Consider the following 26,051-nt stretch of genomic DNA (forward strand, 5'->3'; position numbering starts at 1 on the left):
AGGAGCGACCTGAGGGAGATCAAGGTTTCCAGAACTGCTCTCTTTAGTCTCTTCAGTAGAATACAGATACAGTTTGTAATGCCTGAATTCTGTCAAGACTTTGACTGTGGCAACATACTGACTGGCCTGCCACAATGAAAGCCCAACACCGGCTCTTCCCATCGACAGAATATAAATACAATAGGACAACCTATATGCAGGACCCATTTCTATTATCCAGAACTGGGAACCGCTGTAAACGGTAGCTTCTGCTTTGGGGTACGCAGTGATGCCCTTTCATTTGAATGAGCACCATGCAATGCCAAATTTCTCCTGTGGAGGTGCTGTAAAAGAAAGGGGTAACTGCCCACCGTTTCCCCTTGCCATAACAGCTAATCTTTGGAGCTTTAGCTGCTTGACCCATGGCAATTAGCCATGTCTTCATTTGCTAAACTGGGTTACCCCTTTAAGCAGAGCTTTAGCCAGCACATTTGCCGCTGATGTTCCAGCAGGAGCCTTCATCGCAGATTCCAGGAAAGCAATGCAGCAGTATTTTGTCTGGAAAAATGCTGGTAGTCATGCCAGAAACCCAACGAACCCCATTATAGTGAATGGGACCCATCAGGCACTGACATTATCTGGTATTCGGTTCCTATGACGGAGCAGAATACTGGAATCTGGATGCAGATGTATCTTATCCAGGTAAAAGGTTGAGGGCTTCACCCAGTTTCCATATACTCTGGCCCAGGTAAAGTGGCTTGTTGGCACTCCCCACCTGGTAACCAGCACCCAGGGCTCATGCTCCAATCCCCCCCCCCAGCTGTTCCCCAGACATCTCTATTCAGCTGGTAGTGCTGAGGAGAGCAGCTGCAGAGACTTTGATCTCCCTTCCTTATCAGCTTAAAAGACAAGTGATTACAGACTTAGACGGTCGACAAACACTGAAACATACTCTTGGTATGCTTTTTACATTTTGTGGTTTCTGTTGGATGTGTGTCCTGTGATGCATCGAGCACTGAGCCATAAAGACCTAAGGAGATAAATGTAAAAAATTAACATAGCAATAAGGGTTAAATGGACTTCCGGGAGCAGCGGCACAGATAGCTTTCTCTTAAATGGGACCAGTCGCCGCTGATGAAAATACAAACCGTGTGTCCGGCATAAATGTTGCAGAATCTCTGGACTTTAAAATCAAGAAATGTCCTGAGTTGAAATCTGCAAAGTGTATGGTCTTGCAGGATAAGGTATATCTCATGAGGTTACTTTGGAGAAATGCCACTCTGACTGTCCACGAAGACTAGACAGCATCAGAGCGCCAAAGATGATTCCCCCGAGGAAAGGTTCAGTTGTTTCCACTAATTTGGCAAGCCAGCTACCATTTAATAAAGTGGGTCAAATATGGGGACATGGGGGGGCTGCAAGTACACCAGAGGAACCCTTGAACACTCAGGGGACTAGCAACATTTATGTCAGGCTCACAGTTTGTATTTTTTAAAAGCAGTGATAGGTCCTCCTTAAATCACAGGGGTCTGATATATCACCAAGGTGCAATACAAGAACTCGTAAGGCGGCTTTCCGGGAATATGCATTGATCTACTATGCTTATACAGATCTGACTGGAAACACCAGGCAAGGCCACTGTACAGATACCCAACGGCCTCGACATTTTGACAATCAGGGGTGGTCCTAAAGGTCATACTTTCATTGGATTGGCTATCAATGTATATTCCTTGAAATCCCCTTTCACAAATTGTTTTTTTATTTGGCTTTAAAAGCTTCAATTCATGAGTACAAAGTTTTAAATGTTCATCAAACTCAATTGTCCTCAAAGAGTTTTCCATTCTATAGAGCCAACCTCCAAGAGTGATGACCTCTACAGTCAATGGGGCAGATTTATATATCAGACACCAGTCCTAAACTCAATCTAGATGTAGTAAAATGCATCTCTTTTTTAAGAGACGCATTTTGGACTGTCTTTAAGCCTAAAAATTAATGAAGGGAAGTTATTAAAGATCTGCACCAGTTTTATTGCATGTAAAATTAGCAAACTTTGGCACAAGTCCTGTTTTGAGGCTAAATTTTCAACTTTTCTCCCTTTTCGGAATCCTCGCCACTTTTGTAAAAAGTTGGTGGGGTGTGGGCAGACTAAGGATGGGTTATGGATGGGATCTCCATGGTTCACCATAAAACCGGTGGATATTACATCTGAAATGTATGCCGGCTCCTTGATGTTGTAGATTTCATTTTCTGGTGCATGTACCTCCCAAGGTTGTGCCAAAATTATTAAGAAGACAGCTCTTAATAATTTTGATGCATCGTATGCCAGTGTACATTATTTACTTATTAAGACTTGTTACTCCATTTTCTGGCTTAAAACCCAAAGAGGTTTTCCAGACACTTTACCTTTTTTTGTTTTTGACGTCAAAGGAGGTTAAACATAAAAAAAGATGATATTTACCTCATTGATCCCTGCTGCTGTTCAGTAGGTTCTCCAGTTCTAGCTGCTCTCCACTTGGACTTGACACATAGGAAGTAGTTTGGACTGTCCAATCAGCTAATGACTGGTTGAGGTGGGTCACCACTACGGCCAGTGATTGGCTGTGCTGGTAGTCTGGGTTTCGGAAGGGAATGGGACGGCAGGCCTGTCTCATTTACCATTTTCTACGCCTGTTTCAGGTATTGAAAAAGGTCTAAATGTAAGACAGCTCAGAAGCTGTCTTACATTTAGAAGCAGCAGTGGATCGGCCAAAGTTATGAAGAAGCCGGCGCTGGATCCACGGCCAGTGCAGGGGTTTATTAAGACCAGCATCTAAAATGCCCGTCTTTATATATTACCCCCTTAGTCTTTCAAATATTCATCTATCTCCCGTGTAAACATGACTATTAGCTAATAAAGGGGTTTTATCAACTCAGACATTGGTGGCATATTGTTAGGATATGCCACCAATGTCAGATAGGTGTAGATGTCACCTCTAGGACCCTCACCTATCTCCAGAACGGGCCCCCAAAAAGTGAAGGAGAGCTCGCTTTGCTATTTTTGGAAGCCCAATAGAAATAAATGGAGAGCTCACCGCGCAAATGCTGCCATTCGCCATTCACCTCCATGGGACTGTCGTAAACAGTGATGACCAGTTTGCAGTGTTCGTCAACGAACACATGCGGGCTGCCATCTTAACTCACAAGTCAGGCGATGCACAGGTAAGCCCTTACCTATGCCTGCGCAGCGAGCTGGTCTGAAACAAATGCGGTCACCGGGAGCAGGCAGTTCTGAGAACAGCCGCCGGGGGCCTTCATCGGGCTGTTCTCGGAACTGCCTGCCCCCAGTGACCGCATTTGTTTCAGACCAGCTCGCGGCGCAGGCACAGGTAAGGGCTTACCTGTGCATCGCCGGACTTGTGAGTTAAGATGGCAGCCCGCATGTGTTCGTTGGCGAACACTGCGAACTGGCCATCACTGGTCGTAAATAATCGAGCCAGCGCTTGACTATTTTCACAACTTTCATAGAAATAAAGTGAAGGTGTGTTAGCTCTTTGCTTCCCATAAAAAATTTGATAAAGATTGATCAAAAAGTCATACACATCTCTAAGTGGTACTGATAAAAACTACAGATTGCCTCACATACATTGAGCCCTCACACAGCTCCATAGATGGAAATATAAAAAAAAAGTTATAGGGGTCAGAATATGGTGCTGCAAAACAGAATTATTTTTCAAACGTTTTAGAGTTTTTTAAAAAAAGTATTAAAACATAACAAAGAGTGTATGAAGGTGGTATCACTGCGATTGTACTGACCCACAGGAGAAAGGCAATCTGTAATTTTTGCTGCACATTGAACACTGTAAAAACAAAACTAGTAAAACAATGGCGCAATTGCATTCTTGTTTTCAATCCCATGCCATTAATAATTGTTTCCAGTTTTCCACCACATCATATGGAACATTAAATGGTGCCATTAGAAAGTACAACTTGTTCTGCAAAAAACAAACCCTCGTATGGCTACACAAATGGAAAAAAAATAAAGGTGACGGCTTTTGGAAGGCAGGGAGTTAAAGACAAAAAAGCAAAAAGAGAAAATGGCTGCGGAATGAAGGGGTTGTTATTTTGAACATATGGATCATCGGTGATCTTTCCTTTTCGTCAACCACAGAAGGACTTGTTTAAAGTGGACACCACATGCAAAACGTGGTATAGAAGTTGACTTTGCAATAATTTATTTCCAAAAAAAAATCTGGTTAAGTGGCTTAAAACTTTTGGAAAGGTTTATTATTACTAAAGCTAAAAACTGGCCCAAATTTTGGCACAGATCAGCCTCCTCATGGCAAATGTAGGGGGGGGGGGGATTTATGACACATTGTACACCAATCCACATTGCTCAAACCACCTGCGCAAAAATTTGGGGCTTTGCATCACGCTTGACAGCCTTCAAAAAAGTTGGCGGCGTGGGCTCCTAGATTTTAGTTCTGGAGCATGGACTGCCCAAGATGTGCCACAATTAACGCTTCTTAACAATTGTGATGCATCCGACACCAGGGAAAGTGTCTCACAAGAAAAGTTGTCTTTGTTGCCCATTGCAACCAATCAAATTGCAGCTTTCATTTCATAGTCTGCTCTTTTAAAATGAAAGCTGCACAGTGATTGGTTGCTATGGGCTACAAAACCAGTCTTTATTTTAGACAGATTCATAAATAGACATATAAGACGCTAGTCTTAATAAATGTCCCCGATGACTGTAGATTTTATTTTCTCATTTTAATGTGCCCAATTTATTATGAGGCATGTGTCCAATGATTTATTTTTTTGACTGGTGTATGATATGCCAGTCTTAATGAATCTGAGGAAAAGTTATCAAAACTGGCTTAGTTGCCCATAGCAACCAATCAAATTCCACCGTCCATTTTTCAGGGCTCCTTTGGAAAACGAAAGGATCAATTTGATTGGTTGATACGATTTATCAAAACTCCTATGTCTGAATTGTGGTGTCAAAAAGTAAGCAAATTTTTGCGCAAGCCCCGTTTGGCAAAAATTATTGACCTTTTGCTTTTCCTGTTGTAAAAATGGGAGCAGGGCATGTCCGGGAGGGCTCAGGGCTTAAGACTTAATTCCTGAGACATTAACACAAAACACTAGTCTTAATAAATTCTCTCCTGAAGCTCAGCAAAAAGTGGACCTCACACCATGACAGTGACCCTACATATCTCAGTAACTTCACCAATGAAAGGATGCAAAAAGAGGTGGAGGTTCCTTGATTGACCAAGATCTAAAACCCATCAAGATGCTGTGAAGGAAGCTGTGATTACAAGAAACCTCTCAGACATTACACAGAGAAAAACTGTCCATAGAGGACTGGAAAAAATTACTAATTTGACATGAGACATTTAGAAGAAACATCTCGGGAAGGTTGTTTCTAAAAAAATGGGAGCAGCAGAAGAAAATGTCCGATGCTTGAATTATTTTGCATAAATTTTTGCAAAGTACTGTATGTGCATGTCCACACATTAAAAAATATATAAAACTTTACATGGGGTGTCCTTACTTATGCAAATAAAAAGCAGGGTGTCAAACAATTTGGTAAGCACAGCCTCTAACATTTTACAATTTTTCTTCTCAATTTCAGTAGACAATACAACTGGACAGAAAAGGCTTGGAGGACAACCATAGTCACATTAGCTTTATTCTATTATAGTCAACCCAACCCTATGGTGAACCTCCACTTATATGACCTACGAGGCTAATTTTTATATGACCTTACCGTCAACCAGAAGACTCAGTCCCAGGAGAATCATGTTCAGCGTTGCATACAGTCTCATATTGCACAGGGTAAAATATAATTATAGTCCACTGAGAAGGTTCCAGCCTGGCAAGTATCAAGAAGAGGGCTCCTTGTCTTCCCAATGGCTATTTATGAATATCCCTGGAGGGCGTATATGACAAGGTCATTAACCTTTGATGATGATGATAATTTAGAGTGATTTGAAACAAGTCCAGGATGCTGTGTACATGTGGGGGCAGCTAAATATAGTGACGTGAGTAATTTGTTGGGGAAAGGTGTGCTGATCTGATTGCACAGCAGGACTATCTCAGCCTATATTTATTTAATAGCAGATATCAAGCCAATGTTTTGGAAAACTGTAGAAGATGATGTTCGTCACTGCCATGCCTTGACTAAGCAACTTCTATTAAACCATTGGGCTGAATACACCCACAATCTCCACCTAAAGTTAAATTTGGGCTATTTTAGACCTTAAAGGGGTATTCTGCTTTGGACATTGATGGCATATCAATAAGTCCCATCCTGCTTCTGTCTCAAGAAGGTGGCCCTGCCATGAAAGGAGAGGATGCCACACATGCATGTTTTTTTCCAATCACTGCTATGGAACTTCCTAAAATAACTGAGCCAGCACTTGCCTATTTTTGTAATGGAGAAAGCCATATACACACAACGTCCTCTGCTTTCACAGCTAGGACTGGGTCCCACACATTTATGGCATACCCTAATGATATGCCATAAAAGTCCAAAAGGGACAACCACTTTAACAGGGTTACCCCAGACTGAAAAATAATTACATATCCACACGATAGGTGATGAGTGTCTGGTCATTAGGGGTTCCACTGTTGGGATCACCACCACTCATAAGAAGGGGGATCCCATGCAACTCCATTCAAACTTTATTGGACTTTATTGGATAACCAAACTTTATTGGATAACCAAGCACTTTATTTGGTTTCTCTTCCCCAATCCCATAGACCATTGACATTTATGGTAGAATTTTCTCCTGTGCAGAGGTCACTGTGTAGGGAGAGGAAGTAGATAAGCTGTGATCATCGCCTTCTGTAAATGGTGGATTCTGTGTTAGATAAAAATTGATGTTAACTGTCATTGTAATCCTGCCTATGATGATTATGAGATGACTGCCGAAAAGTGATCTGTATGGAACAGAAAGTCTCGACATATTATTAGGCCTAGTGGTCAGTGCAAAAGCTGCAGGATTTTATTTAAATATAGTGACATGGAAGATAAAAAAAACACCCAAAAATCTAAAGAAATATGCTTACATTAAAACACAATTTGAACAATAGGGCATTTTCTGATGACAAGTTCCAGTGACTGCTAATTCTGACAATTAATTCTGGAATTCCTGACCGAAGAATAAACGAGTCCCTGTTTGCTCTGAGCATCTGGTACAATTCATTGACTTCATTGCTGTTTACACTTGCAAACATCCAGGGTGCTCACGCCTGGCTTGACTTGGTATAGGAATAATTCTCACTACCTATAGTACACATGGTCCATACACAGACACTTTCCTAGGTGTATGAAGCGAGAGGACATGTGGAGATCTGTATCAGAAAAATGGTAGAAATTCCAAAAATGTAAAAGTGGGGTGTCTAAGTGCATAGACAATATTTTACAGAGTTGGCTTGTGTCACAAAATCATTCATAGAAGGCGATTCAGATTCTAACATTAACCCTTCTGAATAAATCCATGGGGCTTACAAATTTTTTAAATATGGGAAAAGAATGGGCCACATTGCACCCCGGGTCAATGGAAAGTTTACATTGCCAATGGTTTTAATTTCACTTGTATGTGTCTGACGGTTAAAAATCACATATTCCTGAAACATAAAGGACGTCTAGTTGGGCTCCACCCTTGGAAATCAGTCTGCTTAGATAAAGTATATACAGAACCGTATATATATAACTGTCACCTTATACTGTAAATATACTATGTATAGACTGATTATTGGAGGCGAATGGGGCTGTCTGGGTTATGCTTAGTGCTCCGGGGTGTAACATGGGTGGAGTTGATGTCTGTTTCCTTTAAGGCCTTGTGCACCCCGTGGTCGTGAGTCTACAGATGCATCTCTGACTAGAAGACATAGGTCACATATAGAGATGAGCGAATTTCAGGTTATGAAATACGTTCACGTTTTGTTTACTGGTAAAAGGTGAATTGCGGTATGGATTCCGTTACCGCGGACCATAACACAATTCTATGACGGAATGCATAACGGAATGCCATTAAGACATAATAGAAGTCTATGGGCTGCAAAACGTATCCGTTCCGCTTCTATTATGCAGGAGAGGACGCCCCTGCATAACGGAAACGTAACGGATCCGTTTTTCAGCCCATAGACTTCTATTATGATGGAATGAATAACGGAATGCCTCTAAAGGCATTCCGTTATGCATTCCGTCATAGAATTGCGTTATGGTCCGTGGTAACGAAATCCATAACGCAATTCACCTTTTACCAGTAAACGAAGCGTGAACGAATTTCAAAATATGAAATTCGCTCATCTCTAGTCACAAGCCTCACAGCCTAGGACTAGGTCATAGGCTTCCAACCTGCCCTAGATGCCTTGACCAGCATTCAGTCTAAGGAGGAGTGAAATTATTAAAATGGAAAATCCGTCTTGTATCTCTATTTTCCATTAATTCTTGTGGAGCACCTAAAGGGTTAACAAATTTAGTAAAAATCAGTTTTGAATACCTTGAGGGGTGTAGTTTCTAGAATGGGGTCATTTTTGGGTGGTTTCTATTATGTAAGCCTCACAAAGTGACTTCAGACCTGAACTGGTCCTTAAAAAGTGGGTTTTTGAAACTTTCTGAAAAATTTCAAGATTTGCTTCTAAACTTCTAAGCCTTGTAACATCCACAAAAAATAAAATGTAATTCCCAAAATGATCCAAACATGAAGTAGACATATGGGGAATGCAAAGTAATAACTATTCTTGTAGGTATTACTATGTATTATAGAAGTAGAGAAATTGAAACTTAAATTTTTTTGGTAAATTTGGTATTTTTTATAAATAAAAATTAATTCTTTTGACTCCATTTTACCACTGTCATGAAGTACAATATGTGACGAAAAAACTATCTCAGAATGGCCTGGATAAGTCAAAGCGTTTTAAAGTTATAACCACATAAAGTGACACTGGTCAGATTTAAGGTGAAAATGAGCCCGGTCCCTAAGGGGTTAATGAAAGCTGTTATTATAAGGTAATTACAGATCTTTTGACAATCATTGACAGACTAACTCAGGTATACATGCCTAGCTCTAATAAAGTAGGAAATAAAAAAAAAATTACAGTTACACTTTAAAACATTTTTGCACCCCTCAGCTGGAACAGCATAGCAGAGAAATTCAGATTGCTGCATCCAAGTAGACACTAAGATTTGATAGACCTTGCTCCAGCCAGTCAGTGCACTGCTGGAATAAACTACTAGTTCAGCTGCATCTCAGTCTCCTAACAATCCCTTTGAACACTAACACCAAGGGCACCCCACCTTCCACCAATCCAGGAGACTACGCTGGGTATGCCCCAGGGGAACTACTATCCCTATCATCTCAAGTGAGTCCACATTGTCACTGCAACAGTCCAAGGGTTGAGGGAGGCTTGGTAGAGAGAAGCATAGCCACTATGAGTAGCCTAGCTTCCACTTAAATTCTGTCTACTACTACTCCGATCCTCTCCACATTACCCCTGGTTTTCTGCATTAGCACAATTACAAGGGCACTCACGCATATTATTTCTGTCACTTATAGAAGCACACAGTTCTTGCTGGTTACAGCACACAAAGTGCCAACGTTTCCTGGCAAAATTTATTGAATGTTGCAAACAGTTTATAAGAGGGTGAACAACTGTAGGACGTTCTTTGACAGGCCTTGGTCCACAGATTTGACATGATCGCTCAAAAAGAACAGTACTGTTACCTAACACAATTTTTTGAGTTTTGTTCTACTCTCATGGGTCTTACTTTCAAGCAAAGGATTCTGTATCTTACTCACTCCTCGCTACTACTTCCAACAGGTCGTTACCCTCACAGGACACACCTATAATTTTTCAAGTCTCCATCATGCTCTTGCTTGACCACACAGACAACAGGGCAATAATTACACCAGGACCTATGCTTGTCAGGGGCTACAGAACTATTACCCCTTGCTGTCAAATCCTTTACTCACGCTAGCTCAAATACATAATAGGGCCGTGTCCGCACAGTTTTCAGTCTATCTCAGTACTCCTGTGTTACTACCTCTTAGCTGTTCAGTCCATACAGTCTAGCCTTTTACAGAACTTTACCACCAGGCCATGTCTCAGGCCTGTGGGGCAAGCAGTCACCCACCAAACCTGTCTCACCAGGAATCTACCAGGAAACCAACAGAAATCCACTATAATCCATCTGATGTCCCTGGTTTAAGCACAGCACTTCTTGTCCCAGCACTGGTTCCAAAACAAAGCTGTCTGTTCCTACAGCCTCAAGGAATTTCCCACAGCTAACTTCATGGAGCTGCCGACAGCAAACAAAAAACATATGGTAGCACACCATTACACATAGACACACAAACAATAGAACTAGGGATTAGGGATTATTCTAGATTAAAGTGGCACTATACCTACTGTACATGAAAAATGGAAGCTCTTTGCACACATTTTTGATCAAATGTGTTGGGCCCATCTACCAATGTCAAGGTGGCTTCTGCAGATGGGTAGTCAACACTAACAGAACTGCCTCTCCTGGGCCTAACCTAAGCCCATAATGTTCAGAGTGGTCTAGGAACCAGCAATATTTATACTCTGCTCAGAAACCCTAGGCAGATAGGTGGGGGGGGGGGGGGGGGGGGAGGAAGTGTGTGTGTGTGTGTGTGTGTTTGTGTGGGGGTGCTTAATCTAAAGCAGGGAGATACCCTCCAAACACACTGCAAGAGAATTTAGACTAGCACATACAAAGTCACAGGTGCACATCCATAAGCTAGCATGCAATTTGCTGTCTGCCATCAGCATAACTGCCATCAGGTTCTTGCTGCGCTTAGCTTTGCCAATGTACTTCACAGTCAATCACACAGCAAAATTCAGTCCATTATTTGTAGAGTAGGGTAGCCAGTTTATCCAAATGGACCACCAAAGTCTATCAAGATCAGTGTACATCCATATAGATGGTTGTGCTTGACCCCTTTCCGACATATGACGTAATAGTACATCATGGCAGCAGGTGCGTTCCCGCATTTTGACGTACTATTGCGTCATGGTGATTGGGCGGGCACCAGAGCGGTGCGTGCCCGATCACTGCAGGGGCTCGGCAGGCCTTCCGCTGATAAAGATATTAAACAATATGGGTCCCAGAACAGATCCCTGAGGTACCCCACTGGTAACAAGACCTTGGTCTGAATATACTCCATTGACTACAACCCTCTGTTGCCTGTCCCTCAGCCACTGCCTAATCCATTCAACAATATGGGAGTCCAAGCCCAAAGACTGCACTTTATTGATAAGCTTTCTATGTGGGACAGTATCAAAAGCCTTACTAAAGTCTAGATAAGCGATGTCTACTGCACCTCCTCCATCTATTATTTTAGTCACCCAATCGAAAAAATCAATAAGATTAGTTTGACCTGATCTCCCTGAAGTAAACCCATGCTGTTTTTCATCCTTCAATCCATGGGATTTTAGATGTTCCACAATCCTCTCCTTAAGTATGGTTTCCATTAATTTCCCCACTATTGATGTCAGGCTTACTATCTTCTGGGACAACTCCTGTTGCCAGCGATTGGTTAAATAAATCTGTTAATGGTTTTGCTAGTTCAACGCTGAGCTCTTTTAATAGCTTTGGGTGTATCCCATCAGGCCCCTGTGACTTATTTGTATTAATTTTAGACAGCTGACTTAGAACCTCTTCTTCTGTAAAGACACATGCATCAAAAGATTCATTAGTCTTCTTTCCTAACTGAGGTCCTTCTCCTTCATTTTCCTTTGTAAAAACTGAACAGAAATATTCATTGAGGCAGTCAGCTAGTTCTTTATCTTCTTCTATATACCTTCCTTCTTTTGTTTTTAATTTGGTAATTCCTTGTTTTAGTTTCCTTTTTTCATTTATGTATCTTAAGAATGCCTTCTGGCCTTTTTTACCTGACTGAGCTAATTTCTCTTCTGCCTGTGCTTTGGAAGCTCTTATAACTTGTTTGGCCTCTCTCTGCCTAATCTTATAAATTTGTCTGTCATCCTCGTTTTTTTTTTTTTTTATAATTCCTAAATGCTATCTTTTTGTTTTTAATGATTTTGGCCACTTCTGCTGAGTACCACAGTGTTCTCTTCCTTTTTTTGCTTTTACTGACAAGCCTAATGCAATTTTCTGTTGCCTTCAATAGTGCCACTTTTAAGTAGTCCCATTTCTCCTGGACTCCAATGAAACTGTTCCAGTCTGATAGGGACTTGTATGCCACTAATCTAATTTTAGAAAAGTCTGTTTTTCTAAAATCTAAAACTTTTGTTTTTGTGTGGTGTGACTCAGTCACTGTACTTATAGTAAACCACACTGACTGGTGATCACTAGATCCCAAGCTTTCCCCTACAGTAATATCAGATACCAAATTCCCATTTGTGAATACTAAATCTAAAATGGCCTCCTTCCGGGTTGGCTCCTCCACTACTTGCTGTAGAGATAATCCCAGTAGGGAATTTAGAATATCTGTACTCCTGGCAGAACTAGCTATTTTGGTTTTCCAGTTTACATCTGGAAGATTGAAGTCTCCCATAATGATAACTTCCCCCTTCAATGTCATTTTAGCTATTTCCTCAACTAGTAGATCATCTAATTCTTTGACTTGGCTAGGTGGTCTATATATCACACCTACACGAGTTACCTTATGATTATCAAGCTGCACGGTAACCCAAACTGACTCTAAATTGTTCTCGCTAACTTGTATCAAATTAGATTTTATGTTATCTTTCACATACAGGGCCACCCCTCCCCCTTCTTGCCTTCTCTGTCTTTCCTGTATAGAGAGAACCCTGGTATTGATATATCCCAGTCATTACTCCCCTTGAACCACGTCTCAGTAACAGCCACTACATCTATATTCTCAGATGCCATTATAGCCTCAAGTTCATTGATCTTATTCCCTAGACTGCGAGCATTTGTAGACAAGACTTTGAGCTTGTCATTTCTTAACCTTTGTGCTACTGGCCTCTTCTGGCATTGTTCCGGGAGGCAGTTGGACTGCTGGATTATCACTCTTTTGCCCCCCTTTCCTAGTTTAAATGCTTCTTAGCAAATACCTGGAACTGTTCACCGAGGACATTCGTTCCTTTGAGAGAAAGATGCAAACCATCTTTCTTGTACAGTTCTTTTCCATTCCAACAAGAGCTAACATGAGACACAAAGCCAAACCCTTGGTTCAGACACCATTCACCAAGCCATACATTGAATTCCTTAATGCACATCTTCCTGTCATGCTGAAGGTTATGCACAGGCAAAACTGCAGAGAATGAAACAGTTGATGCAACCTCCCGTATATCCTTTCCAAGTGTGTGAAAAGCTTCTTTCACCTTTGAAACCTCATTGCAAGCCAGATCATTTGTCCCAAGATGGAGAATAACATGATGGAGAATAACATGATGATGTCACTACTAGAGTTTGGAGGAGTTCTCACTGCTCTGTTTCTCCGCCCCTGTGATGAAGTCTTTACTTTCTGTTTCCTTCCTCCCTGCTGTTCCTCCTGCGGTTGATTTCCCTGCCTTTAAATCACCCCTCCTCCTATTGTAGGGCGTGCATTATATTTCTCATTTCAGTTGTAGCTCTTGCTTGAGTATCTTCACTTGTAGCTATCAGTTCACTGGACCTGTGTTCTGCTGCAGCAAGCACTCCGGATATTGCCAGCTGTCCTTGGATCCGTCTTCTCTGCGGCTGCAGCACCTTCAGCTAAGTGTGCAGACATTGTTGTGTACCTGGTTATTTTCTGACTGGATCTGAGGTGGCCACGGTTCCCTCCATATACTGAGCAGGGCACCGGTGGCCGTGCCCCTTCCACTATTGTAGGGGTTACAGTGGTCATCAGTCTTAGGTACGTGGGCATGCCTCGTTCCGCCATTTGGATCCGGGCATGTGCTTTAGCAGCATAGGGAGAGCTTTGAGGGTCTGTCAGGGGTCACCCTTTATCCTCCCTAGTTTGGGTCCGGTCAGTAGCTCTTCTTACTGTGTATACTCTTGTTGCTCACATACAGCCGTGACATTATAATCCACCAAAACCGTCCTTTTTTGACATGGATCCGCTTTCTGGCCTGGTTGACCGCATGCAGGGTCTTTCTTTGGAAGTAGCGGATCTCCGTCAATCTATGACTCAGCTTCAAGCATTGGGCTCTGCTCCGGCTCATGGAGTCTGTTGCGAGCCAAAGGTCTCACTTCCGGAAACGTTCTCCGGGGGCAGTGAGAATTTTGTTCGCTTCAGAGAGGCATGCAAACTCCATTTTTGCTTGTGTCCCCACTCCTCTGGTAAGGAGGAGCAGAGGGTGAGGATTGTCATCTCCCTGCTCATGGGTAATGCTCAGACTTGGGCTTTTTCGCTGCCAGCAGGGGATCCCTCCCTTCGATCCGTGGAAAGATTTTTCGTGGCTCTGGGGCAGATATATGATGACCCGGATCGTGTTGCTCTGGCCGAATCTAACTTACGTGTTTTATGCCAGAACAAACTGTCTGCGGAGCTTTATTGTTCTGAATTTCGGAGATGGGCAGCTGATTCAGGTTGGAATGATGCTGCACTCCGGAGTCAGTTCTGTCATGGTCTCTCAGAGAGATTGAAAGATGCGTTTGCTTTCCATGAGAGACCAACGTCCTTAGAGTCTGCCATGTCATTGGCGGTACGCCTTGACAGGCGTCTAAGAGAAAGAAACAAGACCTCTCTGTCCAGCCATTGTCAGTCTAGGGGCAATGGTGCGGACTCATTCAGTGTGCAGGGGCCTCATCCTGTCTCGCTCCCCTCTGAGGAGGAGCCCATGCAGCTAGGTCGACTTGCCCCTGATAAAAGAGGATTTAGTCCTCAGAGTATGGCGTGTTTTTGTTGTGGGGGCATAGGTCATTTGGCAAATGTTTGTCCGTCTAGGAGATTCTTGAACTGTACTAAGAGCGATAATAAGAGAAATACCTCAAAAGGTAAATCATCAAATTCTGCTACTTTGGGCAAAGTTGATGTAGGAATTGATGCTTTTCCTCTGACCTGCAGTTCCCGTTTTCTCCTGTCTGCCAGGGTGGCGCTAGAGAGCAAGGTCATTTCTTGTGAGATTTTTGTCGATAGTGGAGAGGCCGTCAATCTTATTGACACTCAATTTGTAGCCATGCATGGTTTTCAGGTTTGCACATTAGAAAAGGATATACCTGTTTTTGCTATTGACTCTGCTCCACTCTCACAGAGATCTCTGAAAGGCATTGTTCACAATATCCGGCTAGCTGTAGGTGACACTCATGTGGAGGATATATCTTGTTTTGTCCTTAACGGATTGCCTTCTCCTCTAGTTTTGGGGTTACCCTGGCTCACTAGACATAACCCCACTATTGATTGGCAAGGAAGGCAAATAAATGAGTGGAGTGACTTTTGTAGAGAGAATTGTCTCACAGCGACTTTTGCAGAGGTGTCTACTAAAACTGTGCCATCATTTCTCTCTGATTTCTCGGACGTGTTTTCCGAGAGCGGTGTTCAGGAGCTACCTCCTCACCGGGAGTTTGACTGTCCCATTAACCTCATTCCCGGCGCCAAGCTGCCAAAAGCACGCCTCTACAATCTCTCACAACCGGAAAGAATCGCAATGCGAACTTATATCTCCGAGAGTCTCGATAAGGGGCATATTCGTCCCTCAAAGTCACCTGTGGCCGCGGGTTTTTTTTTTTGTTAAAAAAAAAGATGGCTCTCTGAGACCTTGCCTAGATTTTAGGGAGCTGAACCGTATCACGATTCGCGATCCCTATCCCCTTCCTCTGATCCCGGACCTCTTCAACCAAATTGTTGGGGCCAAGGTGTTTTCCAAATTGGATTTGAGGGGCGCGTACAACCTGGTCAGGGTCAGAGAGGGGGATGAATGGAAAACGGCCTTTAATACCCCTAACGGACATTTTGAGAATCTCGTTATGCCTTTCGGCCTGATGAATGCTCCGGCCGTCTTTCAGCATTTTGTTAATAGTATTTTCTACCATTTAATGGGGAAATTTGTATTGGTGTATCTTGATGATATTTTGATTTTTTCCCCTGATGTTCAGACCCATCAGGATCATCTTTTTCAGGTTCTGCAGATTCTGCGGGAAAATAAATTGTACGCCAAGCTGGAGAAATGTCTTTTTATGGTATCGGAGATTCAATTTCTGGGTTTTCTCCTCTCTGCTTCTGGTTTTCGTATGGATCCGGAGAAGGTCCGTGCTGTACTTGAGTGGGAGCTTCCTGAGAATCAGAAGGCATTGATGCGCTTTCTGGGTTTTGCGAACTATTACAGAAAGTTCATTTTGAATTATTCCTCTGTTGTCAAACCCCTTACTGACATGACAAAAAAGGGGGCGGATTTTTCCTCTTGGTCGGAGGAGGTGCTTGCAGCCTTTTCTAAGATTAAAGAGAGTTTTGCGTCTGCTCCCGTCTTGGTGCATCCCGATGTTTCCTTACCTTTTATTGTTGAGGTGGATGCTTCTGAGGTGGGTGTGGGTGCAGTTTTGTCCCAGGGCCCTTCTCCTGCCAAATGGCGACCCTGTGCCTTTTTCTCTAAAAAACTCTCCCCGGCAGAGAGAAACTATGATGTGGGAGATAGGGAGTTGTTGGCCATCAAGTTGGCTTTCGAGGAATGGCGCCATTGGTTGGAGGGGGCCAGGCACCCTATCACCGTTTTTACCGACCATGAGAATCTGGCATACTTGGAGTCGGCCAGGCGTATGAATCCGAGACAGGCCAGATGGTCTCTGTTCTTCTCCAGATTCAATTTTGTCGTTACATTCCGACCTGGGATCAAAAATGTGAAGGCTGATGCTCTCTCTCGCTGTTTTCCGGGAGGAGGAAACTCTGAGGACCCGGGTCCCATTTTGGCGGAGGGGGTAGTTGTTTCTGCTCTATATTCCGATTTGGAGGCCGAGGTCCAGGCTGCCCAGACTGAGGCACCTGCCTGTTGTCCTTCTGGGAAGTTGTTCGTGCCTCCTGAGCTACGTCACAAACTCTTCAAGGAGCATCATGATACGGTTCTTGCTGGTCACCCCGGGAGTAGAGCCACGGTAGATCTCATTGCTCGGAGATTTTGGTGGCCGGCTCTTCGTAAGTCGGTGGAGGGTTTTGTGGCTGCTTGTGAGACGTGCGCTCGCGCTAAGGTCCCTCGTTCACGGCCTTCAGGTTCCCTTCTCCCGTTACCCATACCTTCCCGTCCTTGGACACACCTGTCCATGGACTTTATCACAGATCTTCCTCGTTCCTCGGGGAAGTCGGTGATCCTGGTGGTGGTGGACCGTTTTAGCAAGATGGCTCATTTCGTACCTTTCCCTGGTTTACCCAATGCTAAAACGTTGGCGCAAGCTTTTGTCGACCATATTGTTAAATTGCACGGCATTCCCTCTGATATTGTTTCCGATAGAGGCACGCAGTTTGTGTCCAGGTTCTGGAAGGCTTTCTGTTCTCGCCTGGGGGTTCGGCTGTCCTTCTCTTCTGCTTTTCACCCGCAGTCGAATGGTCAGACTGAGCCCCTCAATCAGAATCTGGAAACATATTTGCGCTGTTTTGTGGCAGAGAACCAGGAGGATTGGTGTTCATTTCTCCCTCTTGCTGAGTTTGCTCTGAACAACCGTCGTCAGGAATCTTCTGAAAACTCACCATTCTTTGGTGCATATGGGTTCCATCCGCAGTTTGGGACATTCTCGGGAGCGGCTCTTTCTGGTTTACCTGAGGAGGAGAGATTTTCCTCGTCTTTGTCTACCATTTGGCAAAAGATTCAGAGTAATCTTAGAAAGATGAGTGAGAAGTATAAGCGTGTGGCTGATAAGAGACGTGTGCCTGGTCCGGACCTGAATGTGGGTGATCTGGTGTGGTTGTCTACAAGAAATATTAAACTGAAGGTTCCCTCCTGGAAATTGGGTCCCAAGTTTATTGGGCCTTATAAAATCTTGTCAGTCATCAATCCTGTTGCCTTCCGTCTTGATCTTCCACGGGTTTGGAAGATACATAATGTATTTCACAGATCTCTCTTAAAACCATATGTCCAGCCCACGGTACCCTCCTTTTTGCCTCCTCCTCCGATTTTGGTTGATGGCAATCTGGAGTTTGAGGTTTCCAGAATTGTGGACTCTCGCATTGTCCGCGGTTCTCTTCAGTACCTCGTTCATTGGAAGGGTTATGGTCCTGAGGAGAGGATGTGGGTTCCGGTGTCGGACATTAAAGCCACTCGCCTCATCAGGGCATTTCATAGGGCTCATCCTGAGAAGGTGGGTCCTGGGTGTCCGGAGTCCACCCGTAGAGGGGGGGGGGGGGTACTGTCACTACCAGAGCTTTGGGACGTTCTCACAGCTCTGTTTCTCCACCCCTGTGATGATATCACTACTAGAGTTTGGAGGAGTTCTCACTGCTCTGTTTCTCCGCCCCTGTGATGAAGTCTTTACTTTCTGTTTCCTTCCTCCCAGCTGTTCCTCCTGCGGTTGATTTCCCTGCCTTTAAATCACCCCTCCTCCTATTGTAGGGCGTGGATTATATTTCTCATTTCAGTTGTAGCTCTTGCTTGAGTATCTTCACTTGTAGCTATCAGTTCACTGGACCTGTGTTCTGCTGCAGCAAGCACTCCGGATATTGCCAGCTGTCCTTGGATCCGTCTTCTCTGCGGCTGCAGCACCTTCAGCTAAGTGTGCAGACATTGTTGTGTACCTGGTTATTTTCTGACTGGATCTGAGGTGGCCACGGTTCCCTCCATATACTGAGCAGGGCACCGGTGGCCGTGCCCCTTCCACTATTGTAGGGGTTACAGTGGTCATCAGTCTTAGGTACGTGGGCATGCCTCGTTCCGCCATTTAGATCCGGGCATGTGCTTTAGCAGCATAGGGAGAGCTTTGAGGGTCTGACAGGGGTCACCCTTTATCCTCCCTAGTTTGGGTCCGGTCAGTAGCTCTTCTTACTGTGTATACTCTTGTTGCTCACATACAGCCGTGACACCAGGAGATCCAGCCTCAGTGTAATACACTAACAGGCAATGCATTACAATACAGATGTATTGTAAAGCATTGCAGAGGGGATCAGACCCCAAAAAGTGAAGTCCCACAGTGGGACAGAAATAAAGTTTAAAAAAAAAGTCAAAAAAATATTTTAATAAAAATAAACGTTTCAAGTAAAAAAACGCTCCTTTCCCCTGATTTTATATAAAAAAAAAGAAAAAAAAAGAAAACACACACACATTTTAGGTATCTCCGCGTCCGTAACAACCGGCTCTATAAATATATTACATGATCCACCCCGTTCAATAAACATCGTAAAAGAAAAATAATAAAAACTGTTTAAAAAAAGCAATTTTTGTCACCTTACATCACAAAACATGCAACACCAAGTGGTCAAAAAGGCGTATGCCCCCTAAAATGGCACCAATAAAACAGTCACCTCATCCCGCAAAAAAAGAACCTCTACTTAAGACAATCGCCCAAAAAATTTAAAAACTAGCTCTCAGAACATGGAGACACTAAAACATCATTTTTTGGGTTTCAAAAATGCAATTATTGTGTTAAAGTGAAATAAATAAAAAAAAGTATACATATTAGGTATCGCCGCGTCCGTAACAACCAGCTCTACAAAAATATCACATGACTTAACCCCTCAGATAAACACAGTAAAAGAAACTGTGACAAAACAACCAATTTTTTGGGTGACCTTGCCTCCTAAAGTGTAATAATGAATGATTAAAAAATCATATGTACCTAAAAATGGTAACAATAAAAACGTAAACTCTTCCTGCTAAAAATGAGCCCCTGCACAAGACGATTGGAATTTTTTTTTTAACAATATGGCGTTCAGAATATGGAAACATAAAAACATATTTTTTTCAAAAATGCTTTATTATGTAAAACTGAAACAAGCAAACAAAGAAAGTAGACATATTTGATATCACCGCGTCCGTAACAACCTGCTCTATAAAAATAGTGCATGATCTCACTTGTCAGATAAACATTGTAAAAAATAAAAACAGTGCCAAAACAGCTATTTTTTGGTTACCTTGCCTCACAAAAAACTTAATATAGAGCGATTAAAAATCATATGTACCCCAAAATAGTACCAGTAAAACTGTCACCTTATCCCCTAGTTTCCAAAATGGGGTAACTTTTGGGATTTTTTACTTTTAGGGGTGCATCAGGGGGGCTTCAAATGGGACATGCTGTCTAAAAACCAGTCCAGCAAAATCTGCCTTCCAAAAACCATGTGGCAGTCCTTTCCTTCTGCTTCTAAAATTCTAAGCCTTCTAACGTCCCCAAAAAATAAAATGACATTTACAAAATAATGCAAACATAAAGTAGACATTTGGGGAATGTTAAGTAATACATTTTTTCATGACATATCTTTTTCTGTTTTAAAAGCAGAGAAATTGAAATTTAGAAAAGTGAGAATTTTTCTAAATGTTTGTAATTTTGTGATTTTTTCATAAATAAAGGTGAAATATATTGACTCGAATTTATGACTGTCATGAAGTACAATGTGTCACGAGAAAACAATCTCAGAATGGCTTGGATAAATAAAAGCGTTCCAAAGTAATTACCATATAAAATGACACATGTCAGATTTGCAGAAAATGGCCTGGGCAGGAAGGTGAAAACTGGCCCGAGGTAGAAGGGGTTAACAAGTAAACTGAGCATTTGCCCCAGCCCATAGCAGTCAATGATGGTATTCTCAACTTGACTTTGTAGGATCGCCAACCCAGATAACATCTTAGAATGCTATCACTTACTGATTGGTGGGTACAAAACCTTTTGGGGCCCTAGTGATAGGTCACAAATGCTGTTCTGCAAAAAAATTGAAAATATGAAGGCATCAGTGTGCTTTACAGTATAGCATGCTACAGCATGTGCGTTCCAGTCATTGGTTGTGGTCCAATCTGTAAGTGATCTTAACCTTTCTCCAATTTTTATATGTTAAAATCTGTCTTGTCCCAGGAAAACGTCACTGTAGTCTTCAATGTGACACATACTTCAAAGAAACACCATAAGCACAGTGGATCTACTATGATATCTTTCTTAGGTAAATATGATTATTGATTTCAAGAAAACTATTTTTATTCAGGAGATAAACCTTCCTCCACTTTGTAAGGACTTCGGACTTCAACGTGGAAAAGCTTTGTCATTGAGATTTCTGCATTCAGTCTCAAGTGTAAAGTTAAAATGGACTTCTGGCCAGTCATTATAAGAACCCTACATTTCTAAGACATGGCAGTAGACACATGCATATTTTGGAAGCTACTTGGAATTTCATATCATGGCCATATTGGCCAACTCTACCTGAATGCCCAGGAGGTTCTTGGAAAATGGGGTGGAGCCCTGGAATCCTGGAAGAGCTGGCAAATTCCCATGTACCAGCGCATGGAGGACTACTTTCTCTTGGCAAGCAGCCCTACATCATTTCTAACTATATGTGGTAGTGGGATACTGCATAATTCGAGGTAAAGTGACTTACCATGGAATTGGACAAGATGAGTCATGAAAGAGGCATGCATTATGTGGGAAAGGACTTCTAAAATGGGCATGTTTACAATTCAAAAAATGTTTTCGGCATGCTTCGTGCTTTTCATTGTTTGTTTGCTAGCTCTTGTTCTATTGTTCAGAGGAGATGTTGTGATCAGCCGTTAGATGTAGGACTTGTCACTTCGCTCTTGCAAAAGAGTTCTCACCTTGAAATGCGTCAAGCTTTTATTTGTCATTAAAAAGACTTCAAATTTACTTTGGAGTCTCGGTACCATCCTTTTGGGGACCAAGAAGCCTTACCTACCATCTACAAGCGACCTCGGCGGGGGAGACTGAGGTATAGGTGTCTTGAGTTTATACTATGCCTCCTTCCCCGGTACATGTCCTGGTAAGGTATTATTGCGCCAACCTGCGGTTTCTACTTTACGAATTCCTTTGGGGAAGATTGGGCCTCATCTCCAGAAGCCTTGGGACACGACGGCTGCATACCTGCTTACCGGATGCGCATTACCTGTAAAGCGTACTATAGAGTTGTGCCTATTCATAGCACAACTCCATAAGGTGAGCCTTCACTTTTTACTTTCTTCAACCTCTCTATAAAGTTGTTGAACCTACTACCCTATGGTGCGCTCTACCCCTTTTTTTGCTCTATTAGCAAAATTTGCCTGATTACCGAAGTTACATGTAGGACGTCCATTTTTCCCTCTTTTTGTGAGAGCATATTGAGCTATACCGTATTTGATTAGTGTTTTTTTTTTTTTTCACTTTATGCACTTTATTAAGCACTGGCACTTTGTGAGTTATTTTGGTAGAATTTAGCCTCACTCATTAATTTCGCCTTAGCAGGGTTTGTGCTGTGGTTTTGGAGTGGTCGCATATTTATTGACACTCCCTATGAGTTTTATTTTTTATTTTTATATCTTTTAATAGTTTTTTGTCTCATCTCTGGAGGCATCAATAAAAATCTTGTGATTATTTTTGGTATGCGCCATCGTTTTCATTTAGTGTGTTTTGTGTGTACAATTATATATAGATTTTTGCACCCTTCACTTTGTCTTATGTTTGTAGTGCCCTTTTTTTGTCAGTTACCTGCCAAATGGCACCATTGTCATCTATGAATCTACCTCATCTATGCCAGGGAGGCAAAACCTGAAACCTGGTAAAGAATGTGATGATGGCAGGACTTGGATTTTCCCGAAGAGGGGTATCACATGACGGGGTTCCAGAGCAGCCGATCCTTTACAACTTTTGGATGGTAAGTATACTAGAACATTCTGCATGCAAGATATTATTTTTTAAGCCGGGTTCATGGGTCCTGCTGGGTCCCTTCAAAACTGCTTTAATTTTAACATGGGTATGGCATTTCTCGAAGAATGCACAGCCATACAAAAAGTCATCATGGTGGATATGAAATAGTCTAATATGACCAGTGCTATACAAACATCCTTTTTCTTCGGTAGTTTGGGGACTTTTGTAGCTGATACTAGAGAGTTATCTACCAGCAAACAAACCCAAAGAATAATCAATGTGCCCTAAAAGGTCAATTACTTGAATCAACCCAATGGAGTCAAACACTGCACTATTTTTATTTAGGGTGTAGCAGAACAGACTCCAGGTTTACTGAAGTGACACCCAATTTCTGTTTACAGCAGTAGATGTTCTCCACTTTTCATTGTTCACCATTCGCTAAAGAAAGTTAATACATTTTAAAGGGATTCTGTCATGAGATTTTACCCCTATAACCTAAACATATGCTCATGTCCGGAGTAATAATAAGAATCTTAAGCTGGCATTATTAAACTTCACTGTGGCTCTATTTGCACAAAAAACAGGTTTTTATAACCTGTCAATCACTTAAGGTGCCCAAGGGGGAGGTCTGTTAATACAGGGTGCCCAGCCGCACCCCTCGCCGTCCGGTGCCCAGCACTGCCTTCCCTAGCTCAGCGCCACCTCCGCAATCCTACCCATCCCTCTGCCAGATCCCGCGCTTGCGCACTAGGCTCAGCCTGAGGCGCTGCAGACTCCTGGGGACGGGTAGGATTGCGGAGGCGGCGCTGAGCTAGGGAAGGCGGCGCTGGGCACCGGACGGCGAGGGGTGCGGCCGGGCACCCTGTATTAACGGACCCCCCCTTGGGCACCTTAAGTGAGTGATTGACAGGTTATAAAAACCTGTTTTATGTGAAAATAGAGCCACAGTGAAGTTTAAAAATGCCAGCTTAGGATTCTTATTATTACTCCGGACATGAGCATATGTTTAGGTTATAGGGGTAAAATCTCATGATAGAATCCCTTTAAAGTTTAGTGATATCTAAACAGATAAGTGTACAGATAAATCTAAATTATTTTCAAACTTTTATCTTTTTCTTTCCAAATTGCTTTGCCGGTTTAAGGTTCATATCAAAAGATAAACACATTTTCAAAGTTTCATTCTTTCTTACTTCTTTGTCTCTTTCCTAACTGGTTTTCTACCTCTGGTTACCCCCAATTGGGGTCAATAAAGCGGGTCCACTACCATTTCATTTTATTTAGAGTGCTGCCTCATTTTTGTGCTTTGGTATATATATATTGTGACACAGTGAGAAGTTTTGTCTGGGAAAACAGGTATTTTCCTTCCAGCATGTGCTGCTGGGCTGATTTACAGCCAGGTGAGGTCAAAATACCGGACCGGATTTTAAATGCCGGTCCGGGTTTTGGCAGCACATGGCTGTCCTTAAATAGGCAGCTGGTCTCAGAAGCCATGTCTCTGCGTTGGGATCTGGGAGCCTTGTGTCTGGATGAAGGCTTGCTACCTGTTTGGCGTGAAAACAGGTTGGTGCTGCTATCAGCAAGGACTCTTTGAGGCAGAATTGCCGCATGGTGTGAATTACCACCAACACCGCAAGGTGACTTTTAGTTTGAATATGACTGCTTGTTTTGTCACTTGTCTAAAGTGTGAATAAAACACTGAACTGTTTGATCCAAAGAACTTGTTGTTGCCTCTATACTGCGTCCGCTAATCCTGTCTACCAGAGCGAAACCCCACAATTGGTGGAGGATGCGGCCAAGAGCAGTGAGGCTGGCGTGAACGCCGATATTTTTGGTTTCTGCATTTTTCAGGCTGTAATATTTGTGTAAAAAAATGACGAAACAAATAGTGTAGTCCCTTTTCTCTATTTGTTCTCTCTGGCCAGGATTATTTTTCCAATTTTGTTACATTTATTGTAGATACCGAGTGTACAATTTGTTTTTATGCGTTTTATTTTATTTTAATATATATATATTTTTTTTCTTAGGAGCGTCTATGCCCACTAAGTTAGCATTATCCCTACCTCTACTTATTTTTGTTTATTTGTGTTTCTTTATGCCTCTTCAAAGAATATGTCCGCCTGAGGGGAATAAGATGTGTAAGCCTAGAAGAATGAGGATGAATAAGTGAAGAAACAGAGATAAAAAGTGGAAATAAAGATCTAAATGAAATAATAAACAATAAAAGGAGAGAAATGAAAAGGAAAAAGAAATAAAGAAATATGGAATAGAAAATATGATGGAGAATGGAATAATAATATACTCCATTTAAACGCCCTGCCACTTATAAATCACAGGACTGCTGATGATAACTAGGGTGACTACATAGATAATCATGTTGAATAGAAGGAAAATACTATGAATTCACATGTTTTACTGTTATTTATTTATATTATATTTATTATGAAGTAACGGATGTAATTCTATTATCACTTTTGCACTGGCACTTTATTTTTGTCACTTTGCACTTTTTTCACTTTTTGCATGATTTGCACGATTTGCACATTTTCTGCATACCATTCACTCATTTATATATTTTATTTGTTTTCTTTATATTTATTCATGAAATGGTGGATTATATTGATCTAATGATGTGTGATAATGGTTCACAATTGTGCACCTATTCCTTCTGTAAAATCAGAAGGGATAGGTGCTTTGTGGCATTGTGGGGTTAAAATGAATATCTGATTGGTAATAATGGCAATTATGCCCTCTGTCTGTTCTGGCTAATGTGATACCTATATATTTCTCTGTGGTTACCTAATTTAAGATGGCGTCTAGTACACTTCCACCTCTCTGTGCGCATGCCGTGGTCTCGCGAGATATCGCGCGGGGACCGCGCTGTGCTGCACTAACGAGGAGGCGGCGTTTTATATTATGTTGTGGGGCCTCAGGAGGGATGTTCTGAATGCGCTTTAATTTGTATGGAGATAATTAGATTACACATTACAGCTGTAAGGGGGAGGGAGGATTTTCGAGATGGGGCTATTTAACAGCGCTCCTGAGGCTATATGAATACTCCCCCTGGAAGAAGCCGCCGGGCGAAACGTACGTCGGGGAGTTGCTGGAGGTCACACTGCACAGCGGTCTGCATCATTTCATGTTTTTATGTTTATTCCACTCATTATACTTATTACCTTTGAGTCTAGCCTTGTGCCTTACCTATCTTATATTGTGGTTTATACAGTCGGGTTGGTTATCCACCATGCACTAACATGATATAGCCATGGGCCTGCCTGCTTTGTAGTTTGGCTAGAGAACTTTTTACCTAGCTATATAAATCATCCTGACTGGCAGGATTAGTGCACTGATGGATATGGGCCCCTCTGATTAGTGGACTTGTACAGGTGTTCTT

Source organism: Bufo bufo, chromosome 8 (genome assembly GCF_905171765.1).
Source record: "Bufo bufo chromosome 8, aBufBuf1.1, whole genome shotgun sequence".
Taxonomy (NCBI): Eukaryota; Metazoa; Chordata; class Amphibia; order Anura; family Bufonidae; genus Bufo; species Bufo bufo.